General features: G+C 50.7%; 1 pseudogene across 1 annotated transcript; it reads right to left on the bottom strand.

Annotated features, from left to right (window-relative positions):
• Window positions 1-862: 862 nt before the first annotated feature.
• On the bottom strand, window positions 863-3,224 carry LOC308578119 (lysophosphatidic acid receptor 6-like; annotated as a pseudogene). The gene is made up of 2 exons: window positions 3,210-3,224; window positions 863-1,919 (listed from the first exon to the last, which is right to left on the bottom strand). The product of its transcript is annotated as a lysophosphatidic acid receptor 6-like (transcript).
• Window positions 3,225-12,461: the final 9,237 nt, after the last annotated feature.

The raw sequence follows: 12,461 nt of genomic DNA on the forward strand, positions 1-12,461 counted from the left end.
AAGATGAGGCTCTGTCTTCCACTTATGACCCCTGCACACACAGACAAGTGGCAATGAGGGCTGCTGGGATGTTCCCTGGGAAACTTGGCCATTCAGACATAACATGTGTGTGTGTGTGTGTGTGTGTGTGTGTGTGTGTGTGTGTAGAATGGTTGCCTCAGATGCTGAGGAAGGGGTGAGGCAAAGGGGTACATAGGCCCATACAGCACTCCTCCTTTTTTCGATCCATTAGCAAGATAGAAGGTTGCCTTATTTGGAGACAGACCATCTGGCTCATTGCTCTCTGCACTGACTGGCAGCAGCTCTCCAGATTTCAGCCTACGGTCTCTCTCAACCCTTCCTGGAGACGTCAGGAATTGAAGCTGGGTCCCTCTGCTTGCAAAAGATGCTCTCTCCCCCTTCTTCTGCCTGGCTGTGGCCTACCTTTGCTCTAGTGGGTGTGTAGAAAGCAGGGAGTACCTGCGCCTTGTTAAAGTCTGCCTGCCACAAAGACTTCAGAAGAGGTCTCAACTGCGAAGCCCCAACACTCGCAGCAGCAGCAGCAGCAGCAGCTGTAGAAACCCCGTCAAGGGAGGGGAAGTCTCTCTCTCTCTCTCTCTCTCTCTCTCTCTCTCTCTCTCTCTCTGCCTTCCAAATTCCCATCTCTTAAACGGTCCTTGCGACGAACGGGCTGTGGGTGTGTAAATGAGCACTTTAACGTGAAGAGGGCGAAGGAACCTCCTCCAGGGCAGTTTATGCTGGACGCTTGTCTAAGGCTGCTTGTCTAAGGCTGAGGAACTCCTTCGCTCACACGAAGGCGCAGCCAGAATGCCCGAGGAGGCAGGCGCGCGCACCTCCGACGATCCGCGATCTGCTGGAGAGCTCACGGCGCCGTCCCGGGAGCGCAGCTTTCTCCCCACGAGGAGGATCCCTGCTTACTGGCCCCAAGCCCGCGAAGTCTCAGCAGGGGTGGCTGGGCGGTTTCTAGCCGGCGGCGGCAGCAGCAGCAGCAGCCTTTCCACCAGCCGGGCTGCCAGGCAAAGCGCTCGGCGGCGAAGTAGTAGACGAGCGGGTTGAGGCTGGTGAGGGCCATGGTGAGCCGGCGGGCCACGTAGGTGGCGCGAAGGAGCGGGCAGCCGCCCAGCACGCCGGCGCGACCCAGCGTGTGCACCACTTGCACCAGGTGATAGGGCGCGAAGCAGACCAGGAAGACGCCCAGAACCACCAGCACCGTGCGCAGCGCCTTGCGCCGCACCGCTCGCGAGCCGGGCTGCATCCCCGGCAAGGAGCGGGTAGCAGATGCCGATGAGGAAGAGCGGCAGCAGGAAGCCCACGGCAGCGGCCAAGAGGAGGCTGACGGAGGAGATGCGCCCCCGCCAGGAGCTGGAGGAGAAGTTCTCCAGGCAAGCGGTGCGGCCGTCGGGGAAGCGGAGCGCCAGGTACAGGACGGCGGCGACGAGCACCGCCCACACCCCGAGGGCGGCCGCCACCCGGTAGCGCAGCTGCCGGAGCCGGAGGTGGCGCAGCGGGTGTACCACGGCCACGTAGCGCTCCAGGCAGATGCAGGCCAGGAAGAGGGAGCTGCCGTACAGGTTGGCGAAGAAGAGGCAGCCGGTGACCTTGCACAGCGCCTCGCCGAAGACCCAGTCGTTGCGCAGCGCGTGGTAGGCAATGCGGAAGGGCAGCGTTAGCACGAAGAGCAGGTCGATGGCGGCCAGGTTCACCAGAAAGACGTTGGCGGGCTCCGTGGCGGACTTGGCGCGGAAGAAGTAGCCCAGGACGAAGAGGTTCCCCACCAGGCCCAGGGCGAAGACCAGGCTGTAGACCACGGGGAAGAGCAGGTACTGGAAGTCGGCGCTCTCCAAGCAGCCAGAGGTGGGGCTGCTGCTGTTCCACGCGGAGCCACCAGAAAGCGGCACGGAGAGGGTCTTCGGCGGCCGCTGGGAAAAAACGAAAGAAAACCGCTTATTCATTCATTTATTCACCCTTCATCCGTATTGCTCAGGGCGGTTCACAAAATAAAAATGAAATATAAAAAACACAAAATACATAACAAAAATTAAAACAAAAACAAACCAAGACTCTCCCACTCCCTCAACACATTGAAAAGGCCAAGCACGCACTCGGCGGCCTGTTCGCGGGGCTGGTTCCGCGGCTCTCCGAGGCTCACACTTCTCCCACCCACCCTAGAGCTACTGAGCAGCTCCGAAGCAAGGAGCCACCCAGAGAGCGACCGCCTCTTGTCCCCTCTCTGTCCAATGTAGCCGTCAATCTGGAGAAACCTTCAGCTGCGGGGAGCCAGCAGAGAGCGCTCTTTCCTTTTGTTTTTGTGGTGCACTGACTGGGGTGATGGTGCCCTGAAATTTTGCCTGCTGCAACCTCCTTTCCCCTCTTTTAGATGGCTCTTTGTTTATCGTTTTTCAGCCCCGCTTTGCCTGGTTCTTAGCTCTCTCCCCCCCCCCCAATTTTAGATAACTTCCAAGCCTTTCGAATTATTTGACAATCTTGACTCTCCTTTTTACCCTGAACCCCTTTCTTAGGATTCTGCGGTGCTTGGAGATGCTCTGTCCATGGCTGCTTGGCCATGATGGCTATGTTCTACCTAAATAGCTTGAGGCAAGAATGCTTCCGAATCCCAGTTCCCGGGAAGCGCAAGAGAGGAGAATGCGCTTGGGCCTGAATCCGGCTCGCAGGTTTTCTTTGGGGGTATCTGGTCGGCGGCTCTTCTGTCCTAGATTGTCCCTCCTTAAAGGAAGCCTCAAATCCTGACATCTCCGCATTTCGCCCAGTTGAGACTGGGGGCGGGGGGGGGAGGCCGTGGTCTTCTTCTTCCTGCAGAGGACGCTCTCTCTCTCTCTCTCTCTCGGGGCTCACAGGCAGTCCCTCCCTCCGCGGAGGCTGGTGGAGCTATGGCTGAGCCCCTTGGAAAGGAAGCGGGGAGGGGGCGAGAGGTGGGCAGGTGGGAGGGAGCGCGGGCCGTCGAGGGGGTGGGACTGCCTTTCTTCCCCCCTCCCGGCTGTCCAGGGTGCTGATGACCCTCCTGGAGGTTCTCGCTTCCTAGAAAGCCGTCTCCGCCGCCCTCCCCAAGCCCCTGGAGCAGAGTTGACGCCTTCCTCCCCATGGGACCCAGGAGTCCTGCCGTCGGGGCCAAACGAGTCCTGCCGCCCTCTCCCTGCCTCACCTTGGCTCCCAGCCAAGCAACCGACGCCCCCAGCCCCACTGCCTCCTACCTCCAGGACCTCCATGTGGGTCTCTGTCCGCCTGCCTGCCCTGCCCTGCGGCTGCTGCTGCTGCTACCCGGCAACTCAAGGCCCCCTTGCGCAACCTCAACCCCTCCAGGCACATTCCGGGAAGGTTCGCCTCCGACCCACTTCCTCCCCCCGCCCTCCGGCGTCTCCGGCTGGGGAAAAACTACAAGCCGCGTCTCTCGCCAGCCCCTTCCCTCTTCCCTGCATGGGAGGAGAAGCCCCATAACTGCTATTGATTCTGCGATTTATGTTGTGTTTGTCTGTCTCTGGAAGGTGAAGAACTTAGTGAAAATAAAACTGCTGCTATCCGTTCCTTGTACCAATATATGGTGCCACCGCTTCTGCAATGCTGTGTGCAGTGCCGGTCGGCTTACCTCAGAAAGGATACTGTATTGCATAGTTGGAAAATGGTCAGAAAAGGGCCACCAAAATGATAAAGTGGAGGAGAAGGCTTCCCTATGAAGAAAGGTTGCAGCGTCTGGGACTTTTTAGTTTTTTGAAGTCAGTTTTTTAAATTAAACTTTATACAGTATACATATATTCAAGATTCCAAATTTGTTTTACATTTCTCTTTAAACTTTGACTTCCCGCCGTTCCCTCCATGATGTTCTTAATCCCATCCCATTTACATAACGCATTCTAATAAACTTTCTGCTAAAACGTATTTCGTATATTATCAATCGTCAATCGCTGCTCATATTTCAAATCCTGCTTGCGATTTCATCTGCTTATTTTTTCAGATATTTCCAAAAGGGCTTCCATTCTTCATGACTAGTCCCTCATGTTGCTTTCTTGGTTTTGCTGTTAGTTTCGCCAGCTCCGCATAGGGATTTTTTAGTTTAAAGAACATTCAAGTAAGAGGCGACAGGACAGAAGTTTATAAAATTATGCATGGCATGGAGACATGGGCATAGCCAGGCTTTTGATGGGGGGCAGGCTTCTGCTGGGGGGGAGAGAGAACCTCGGGTAATGCTTTTCAATAATATTTGAGGAATGGGGGGGGGGCTCTCCTTGGCTATGCCCAGGCATGGAGAAAGTGGAAAGTTTTTCTCCCTCTCTCGTGACCCTGGAATACAAGGGCATCCGTCCAATGAAGATGTCTTCTAAAAGTCTGGTAGTTGTTTTTTTCCTTTGACATCTGCTGGGAGGGTGTTCCACAGGGCAGGCACCGAAAAGAAAACTCCCATCTCCGTCTGAAAATAATCTGTAGCAACAATTATTCATAATCTGCACTCCAGAATAAACCCAGCTGTATTTAGCATGCAGTGGTAAGTGGTATTTAGCATAGAGTGGTAGATTCGTAATCTGGGGAACCGGGTTCGCGTCTCCGCTCCTCCACATGCAGCTGCTGGGTGACCTTGGGCCAGTCACACTTCTCTGAAGTCTCTCAGCCCCACTCACCTCACAGAGTGTTTGTTGTGGGGGAGGAAGGGAAAGGAGAATGTTAGCCGCTTTGAGACTCCTTCGGGTAGTGATAAAGCGGGAAATCAAATCCAAACTCTTTTCCTCTTCACCAAGATGACACATTCCCTTCATCTTCCTCCCTAGCCCAGCTTTCAAATCTGAACCAACTCAGACAGTGCAATATGACTCTTATAATGATCGTCTAATAATCCAAATTAGTATTTCTCCAGTTTCTAGGTCCAGTTTTTATAAGGCCTTTTAAAAACTGTTCCAACAAATCTCAGCCAAGTCACAATGGAAAACTATGGTCTCTTATAATGTTCATCCAATCCTGCTTCCTCTTCTTTCTTCTTTTCCTAATCTTTGGACATTTTAATCCACTGGGGATGGGGAAGCAGGCATCTTAATTCCCTTTCCTCAAACGAGATCACAGCTTGCCTTGTTCACCGTTTCCGGAGTTGCTTTGCATTCTCTGCCTCTCATTCCCACACCAGCTCAGCCCAACCTCCTCTTTCCCTGGGGCTCTTTCTCTTTCCTCCTGGGACGTGTATACCTGAGAAGAGATCCAAGATTTAGAACCTCAAAGTCAAAGTGAGAGCATTTGGGTCAAAATTAAGGGAGAGAAGAATAACAGAGACCTCATTGTGGGAGTTTACTACAGATCCCCAAGCCAAATGGAGGACATAGATGATGCCTTCCTGGAACAGATGGCCAAGCATGCAAAAGGAAGGGAGATAGTAGTAATGGGGGACTTCAATTACCCGGATATTTGTTGGATGTCAAACTCAGCCAAGAGCATAAGGTCAAACAGATTCCTCACTGGCCTTGCAGACAACTTCATTGTCCAGAAAGTGGGAGAAGCAACAAGAGGAACAGCCATTTTAGATCTGGTCCTAACCAATGTTGATGACCTGGTTAGTGGGGTAGAAGTGGAAGGATCATTAGGCGCGAGTGATCATGCTCTTCTGAAGTTTACTATACAGCAGAAAGGAGCAGCCAAGCATACTAGGACTCAATTTCTTGACTTTAAGAAAGCCGACTTCATAAAACTTAGGGAAGTGCTGGGTGAGATCCCATGGACAGTAATACTAAAAGGAAAGGGAGTTCATGATGGCTGGGAGTTTGTTAAGAGGGAGATAGTAAAAGCACAACGTCAGGCAATACCAATGAGACGAAAACATGGAAGGTGCCTAAAGAAGCCAGGGTGGCTATCTAAAGAACTTTTAACTGAGTTAAGATTAAAAAAGGATGTGTACAAAAAATGGAAAAGGGGGGAAACCACCAAAGAGGAATTCAAACAAATAGCCAGCACGTGTAGACACAAAGTCAGAAAAGCTAAAGCACAGAATGAACTCAGGCTTGCTAGAGAGGTTAAAAGCAACAAAAAAGGCTTTTATGGGTATGTTCGTAGCTAAAGGAAGAACAAAGAAACAGTGGGGTCACTCAGAGGAGAAGATGGTGAAATGCAAACAGGGGACACAGAAAGGGCTGAACTCCTCAATGCCTTCTTTGCCTCAGTCTTCTCCGATAAAGAAAACAATGCCCGACCTGAAGAATTTGGAGCAAATGATTCAGCAAAGGAAACACAGCCCAGTATAACTAAGGAGATAGTACAAGAATACTTGGCTAGTTTAGATGTATTCAAGTCTCCAGGGCCAGATGAACTGCATCCAAGAGTATTAAAAGAACTGGCAGATGTGATCTCAGAACCACTGGCAGTAATCTTTGAGAATTCCCGGAGAACAGGCGAAGTCCCGGCAGACTGGAGGAGGGCAAATGTTATCCCTATTTTCAAAAAGGGGAAAAGAGAGGACCCAAATAATTACCGCCCAGTCAGTCTGACATCAATAGCAGGGAAGATTCTGGAGCAGATCATTAAGCAAACAGTCTGTGAGCACCTAGAAAGGAATGCTGTGATCACCAATAGTCAGCAAAATAAGTCATGTCAGACTAACCTGATCTCGTTTTTTGACAGAATTACAAGCCTGGTAGATGAAGGGAACGCAGTGGATGTAGCCTACCTTGATTTCAGCAAGGCATTTGATAAGGTGCCCCATGATATTCTTGTAAAGAAGCTGGTAAAATGCGGTCTTGACTATGCTACCACTCAGTGGATTTGTAACTGGCTGACTGACCGAACCCAAAGGGTGCTCATCAATGGTTCCTCTTCATCCTGGAGAAGAGTGACTAGTGGGGTGCCACAGGGTTCTGTCTTGGGCCCGGTCTTATTCAACATCTTTATCAACGACTTGGATGATGGACTCAAGGGCATCCTGATCAAATTTGCAGATGACACCAAACTGGGAGGGGTGGCTAACACCCCAGAGGACAGGATCACACTTCAAAACGACCTTGACAAATTAAAGAACTGGGCCAAAACAAACAAGATGAATTTTAACAGGGAGAAATGTAAAGTATTGCACTTGGGCAAAAAGAATGAGAGGCACAAATACAAGATGGGTGACACCTGGCTTGAGAGCAGTACATGTGAAAAGGATCTAGGAGTCTTGGTTGACCACAAACTTGACATGAGCCAACAGTGTGACGCGGCAGCTAAAAAAGCCAATGCAATTCTGGGCCTCATCAATAGGAGTATAGCATCTAGATCAAGGGAAGTAATAGTGCCACTGTATTCTGCTCTGGTCAGACCTCACCTGGAGTACTGTGTCCAGTTCTGGGCACCGCAGTTCAAGAAGGACACTGACAAACTGGAACGTGTCCAGAGGAGGGCACCCAAAATGGTCAAAGGCCTGGAAACAATGCCTTATGAGGAACGGCTAAGGGAGCTGGGCATGTTTAGCCTGGAGAAGAGGAGGTTAAGGGGTGATATGATAGCCATGTTCAAATATATAAAAGGATGTCACATAGAGGAGGGAGAAAGGTTGTTTTCTGCTGCTCCAGAGAAGCGGACACGGAGCAATGGATCCAAACTACAAGAAAGAAGATTCCACCTAAACATTAGGAAGAACTTCCTGACAGTAAGAGCTGTTTGACAGTGGAATTTGCTGCCAAGGAGTGTGGTGGAGTCTCCTCCTTTGGAGGTCTTTAAGCAGAGGCTTGACAACCATATGTCAGGAGTGCTCTGATGGTGTTTCCTGCTTGGCAGGGGGTTGGACTCGATGGCCCTTGTGGTCTCTTCCAACTCTATGATTCTATGATTCTATGATTCTAAGATTTTGACCGGGAAAGGATTTTCGTCGTTCTGCTTTGGAATATGTGATGTGTCTGGTCTTTTTTTATACTTGCTGCTTCATGATTTGGCAAGCCTCAAGGAGAAAGAATCAATTAATTAAGCAGAATGCAAGTGGAACTTTAGGGAAAAAAACCTTGAGAACTTGATGTTTAATGGTGTGGTCCTTTGTGGAGGGCTCTAATTAGAATGGGCAAGGTATCAACTTGTTTGAAGATATAAAGGGACTTTGTTCAAAGACATGATTACATTAAAAAAACCAAAAAACCTCTCTCAAAGGTGGCTGAAGACAACTGACGGATTACAACTGGGGAATATTTCACACAGGAAACCACATCTGTTTGCATGGATTTTTGTCATATATGGATTTATAAAAGTGAAGGTGAATCTTTGATCTTTGTAAGCTTCCCTTAGGGCTCAGGGGGAGCAAGCTTGGATTGTAGAGGGACCAAATAATTATTGACTGCGAAATATATCCCATGTGTCAGGGGCTCAGGAGCAGAGGGAGAGAGGAAATGGAGAGCGAAGGGGAAGAATCTGAGGGCAGCGTTGGGGAGTATGACAGTGACCCGAGAGATTCCATGAGCTTCTCCAGCGGATCGGAAGATTCCCAGAAGGAGGCGCCGATGGTCAGGGCAAGGGGGGTCCCAGGGGGGACACACCAGAAACAGGGGGCCAGCGGGGACTCCCAAAGCAGCAGCGGGAGATCAGGACCAGCTTCCCCACCAGAGCATAGTGGTGATGGTGTTTCCTGCTTGGCAGGGGGTTGGACTCGATGGCCCTTGGGGTCTCTTCCAACTCTAGGATTCTATGATTCTATGATTCTATGAAGAGTCCCATGTGTCAGGGCCAGCGTCTCCTCCAGCAGGGAGAGGAGATGAGTCGGGACTGACCACGCCTCTGTCGGAGAGTGGGGGAACGGAGGGGAGGTCAGGTCCAGCTAGCCCCCCCGAAGGGGGAAGCAGTGACAGGAGCAGTGTAATGGTCAGGAGGAAGGTTGCCGGCTGGGCGCGCGCGCCAAGTTCGAATGTACAGGCGCGCGGGACAGCAGAAAGCCCGGATTGGGAACCAGGTCCTAAAGCCCGCCGGAGGCAGGGGGAAGACTCAGGGGACTCAGCGTCAGATGAGTCTAGGAAGGGCGAGACCCCAGCTGACAGGAGGACCCAGAGGAGGAAAGAGCAAAGGAAGAGGTGGAGCAAGGCTAGAGTCTTAAACTGGTGTCTGGAGGGAGGAGATTCAGACGGAGCTTCAGCAGTCTAGAGTTTCAGAAGTAGAGCTGCGTGCCGCGGCTGTGAAAGCAAAACTGAACTTAATAAAGACTTTTGTATATAAGAACGAACCGGCGTTGGTCCTTTGTGAGCTGGGACCTCGGGCAGCTCTGACACCACGGTATTGTCTGTTACAGAAGATTATTTGGTTTGGGAAAATATCAGTTCATTGAAAGACATGAAAGACCACTATGTCTTCATTTTAACTAAACAAAAGAAAGGTGGAAGACAGCCCAGAGTCCTGGAAGATAAGACGGTGGAATGAGAAGGGACTGCGCCAAAAGCAGTGGATGGACAACAACAGGAAGAAGAAAATTTTCCTCTTGCATGCTAATTTACATATAGTTCCATTAAATACTATGAAAGTCACATACCAGTGGCTGTCAAGATAAGATAAAGGATTAAGATTGGTATGATATTGGGAATACATAAGAGAGAGAAAAGCAGGAACAAGAAACAAAAAATTTCTCCTGACAAGCCAAAACATGGGAAGTCTCTTTATATCATTCAGAATGTTTAACTGCTTTTATTATTTGTACAGTGGTACCTTGGTTTAAGACCAGACTAGTTTACGACCATTTTGGATTACGACCAACTCAAACCCAGAAGTGCGTGCCTCGGTTTGCGAGCTTTTTTGGATATTATGAACAGAGTGAAACGGGACAAACCCCAGAAACCTGAAAAGTGGCAAACATTACTTTGATACCCAGACAAGATAAGGACATAGCAAATCCTAGAAATGTCCGACCGATTTCATTATTAAACTGCGACTATCAACTGCTTGCAGCAATATAAGCAAACAGACCTTAAAAAGTTATGAATGATTGAATGCATCCCCGGCTGGCAGTTAAAAGATAATGTTAGAAATCATAATATATCCAGCTGGCTCAGTGGAAGGAAGCAGTATTTTCCGGTTTCTGCCCTCAAGACTTTAGCCGTGACATTTTGTCCCACTGCCAGAAAAGCACCTCTAGCTCCCTCGTTTCTGTGGCAACGCTTTTTGGGATGTGGTTCTTTGCAGGCCCATTTGTATTTCAATAAAGGCCTATCTTTCCACTTGGAGACTTCCTCCTTTTTGGGGGGGTTTCTGTGGGTAACCTCCAGTCTAGGAAACTCTTTTTGAATTTATCCTACATATATGAGACTGAAACACTATAAATATTGGTAGAAACAACTCTACTGTGAAGTTCAGTTTACAGATGGGGGGGGGGGATATTCCAAAGCAGAGCCCATCTTTTTCACGGGATCCAACTGTTACAGAAATTATGGGGGGGGCACATCTTTAAAGTTGTTAAATGTTACAAATATTATGCATAAAGGTATACTTTCGACTTAACAGCTCAGGGATGTTACCTAGCTTAAAAATCATATAAAATCAACTCCTTTGCCATTTTCCTTCATTCCACTGCCAATTTGCTTCACTGGCCAAGGACTTGGAAAGCACTCGGTCCCCACCATAATCCCTCAAGCGGGAGGTCACATATGCAAAGGAAGGTACTCATAGGTGTCAATCGCTGGGCAAAGGCACTCCTCCGGACTTGCCCAGGTGGCAGACTATGCAGACCCAAGTTCTATTGTCCCTTTGTAGCAGGTGCTTAGAATGTACTTCCCAACACATATCCTGTATCCGCCTGTTGCCCCAACACATTCCTCCTAGTTGATCATGTATAACCCTCCCCTTTTCTGATGTAGGAATGATGTAGCGATGATGCTTAATGAACTGTATGCTGGGATAAGATGGAACCTTTGAAAAGTCCTTGTCACCCCATCCTTGGGATTCAAAATTCCTCTTTGACCCTGTTGCGCAATAAACTTTGGTCTACAGCAATTTGCTCCAGTTGGTGGCTGGACTCCTTCCTTTATTCTGGCTCTGCCCAACCAGCTGGGGGACTGAGCAGCCTTGCACATAGATTTTCCCATAACACTTCTTAAACTTGGGACTGTCTGCATGTGACCCCATCTCTACAGCTCCCATAAACACCACAGAGAAGGTGGCCGGAGCCTGAAAGGCGAAAGCCTAGGCCTCGAATGCAGGTCTCAGGGATGCTTCCCCAGTTTCCCCCGTGGAGACCTGGGACCCCTTCTCCTTCGGAAGGGACCTCCGAGGAGGAAGCCAGGGCAGATATAAAGTTCCTTTCCCCACTTGCCAGGAGCCTGAGCTCCATTTGGGGTCCCTCCTTCCGCACCCCAAGGTTCCTCCAAGGCCTTGGGGAAGGAAACTGAGGCAGACTCTGCTTGTTCCCCAGGGCCCTGGGCAATTTCCCTAGAGTCCCCCCCCCCACTGCCTCCTGAGACCCGCAGGGATCCGGAGTGGGAGCGACTTCTCCTGTTCCGCCTGAGGGGGAGGAACAGAGGTCTTGGCCCATTTGGGGGGGCAAGCGAGGGCCATCCAGAAAGGGCTCCTGGGACCCCGAGGGGCCAGAAGGGGAGTCTCCAGCCTGGCCTTTCCCCTGTTCCTGCAGGTGGAGCCCTTCTCCTAGCGCTGACTCTTGGGGTGACAAAGGTGTCTTTGGCTGGGGAGGATAAACTAAGCGTCCCAGAATCCTTTTCGTGAGGCGGAGGAGAGGATGGGCTCCAAAAGGATGCCTTCTTGGGGGGGGGAGGGTTAGTCAGCCAAAATCAATAGATGGGGGGCGGTTCAAAGAGGGCTTGGAGCCCCTCTCAACCTGGCAGAGAAAAACACCCCCCCACTCCCTCCCTCCCCCCCCCCCGGCTGCTGCTCTCCTCTCTTCCCGGCTCAATCCACCCACTTCCGGGTTCTCTCTTGCCCTCACCCAATCGCCATGCACAGAGCACCCTGCTCCCCTCCAATTCCTGACCGGTCTGGAAGTGAAGCTGCGGAGGAGGCCCAGGAGGCGGTCCCAGGAGCTCCCCCTTCCACAACAACCCTGCCAGGCTGGCCTCTGGCATGTCGCCCCCTTTCCAGCAGGCGAAGCTGCAGGGACCACTCACTTCCTGGCCCTCCAAAAATGGAGGAGGCCTTGGACCCTGGATGAGCCTGAGAGGAGCCTTGAGGGGGGCAGAGAGGGGCTCTTGCCCCTTCCCAGACTTCTCCTCCAACCATTTATTGCTACTGTTTATCAAACTTGGCCACCCTCACCAAACAGACCCACAGCATGCAGTTCTTTTCAAGGCGTGTTTATTCTCCAGGTTGGCTCTGCCCCACGGGGCTTACAGTTGTAGCAGGAACCCCCCCCCCACCCCAATCATTCTGTTTGCACAAACTTCACACACACTCACACTCACACACTACATACGCCACATTTCTGTTATAAATTCATAGAAAATCAACCATACATCGGATTTGCACTGTTCCATTTTTTACTCCATGTGACAAAGACTATCAAAGGATCAAAGGGGGGTGCTTGGTTT

The sequence above is a fragment of the Podarcis bocagei genome (genome assembly GCF_964188305.1).
Source record: "Podarcis bocagei genome assembly, chromosome: W".
In the NCBI taxonomy this organism is placed as follows: Eukaryota; Metazoa; Chordata; class Lepidosauria; order Squamata; family Lacertidae; genus Podarcis; species Podarcis bocagei.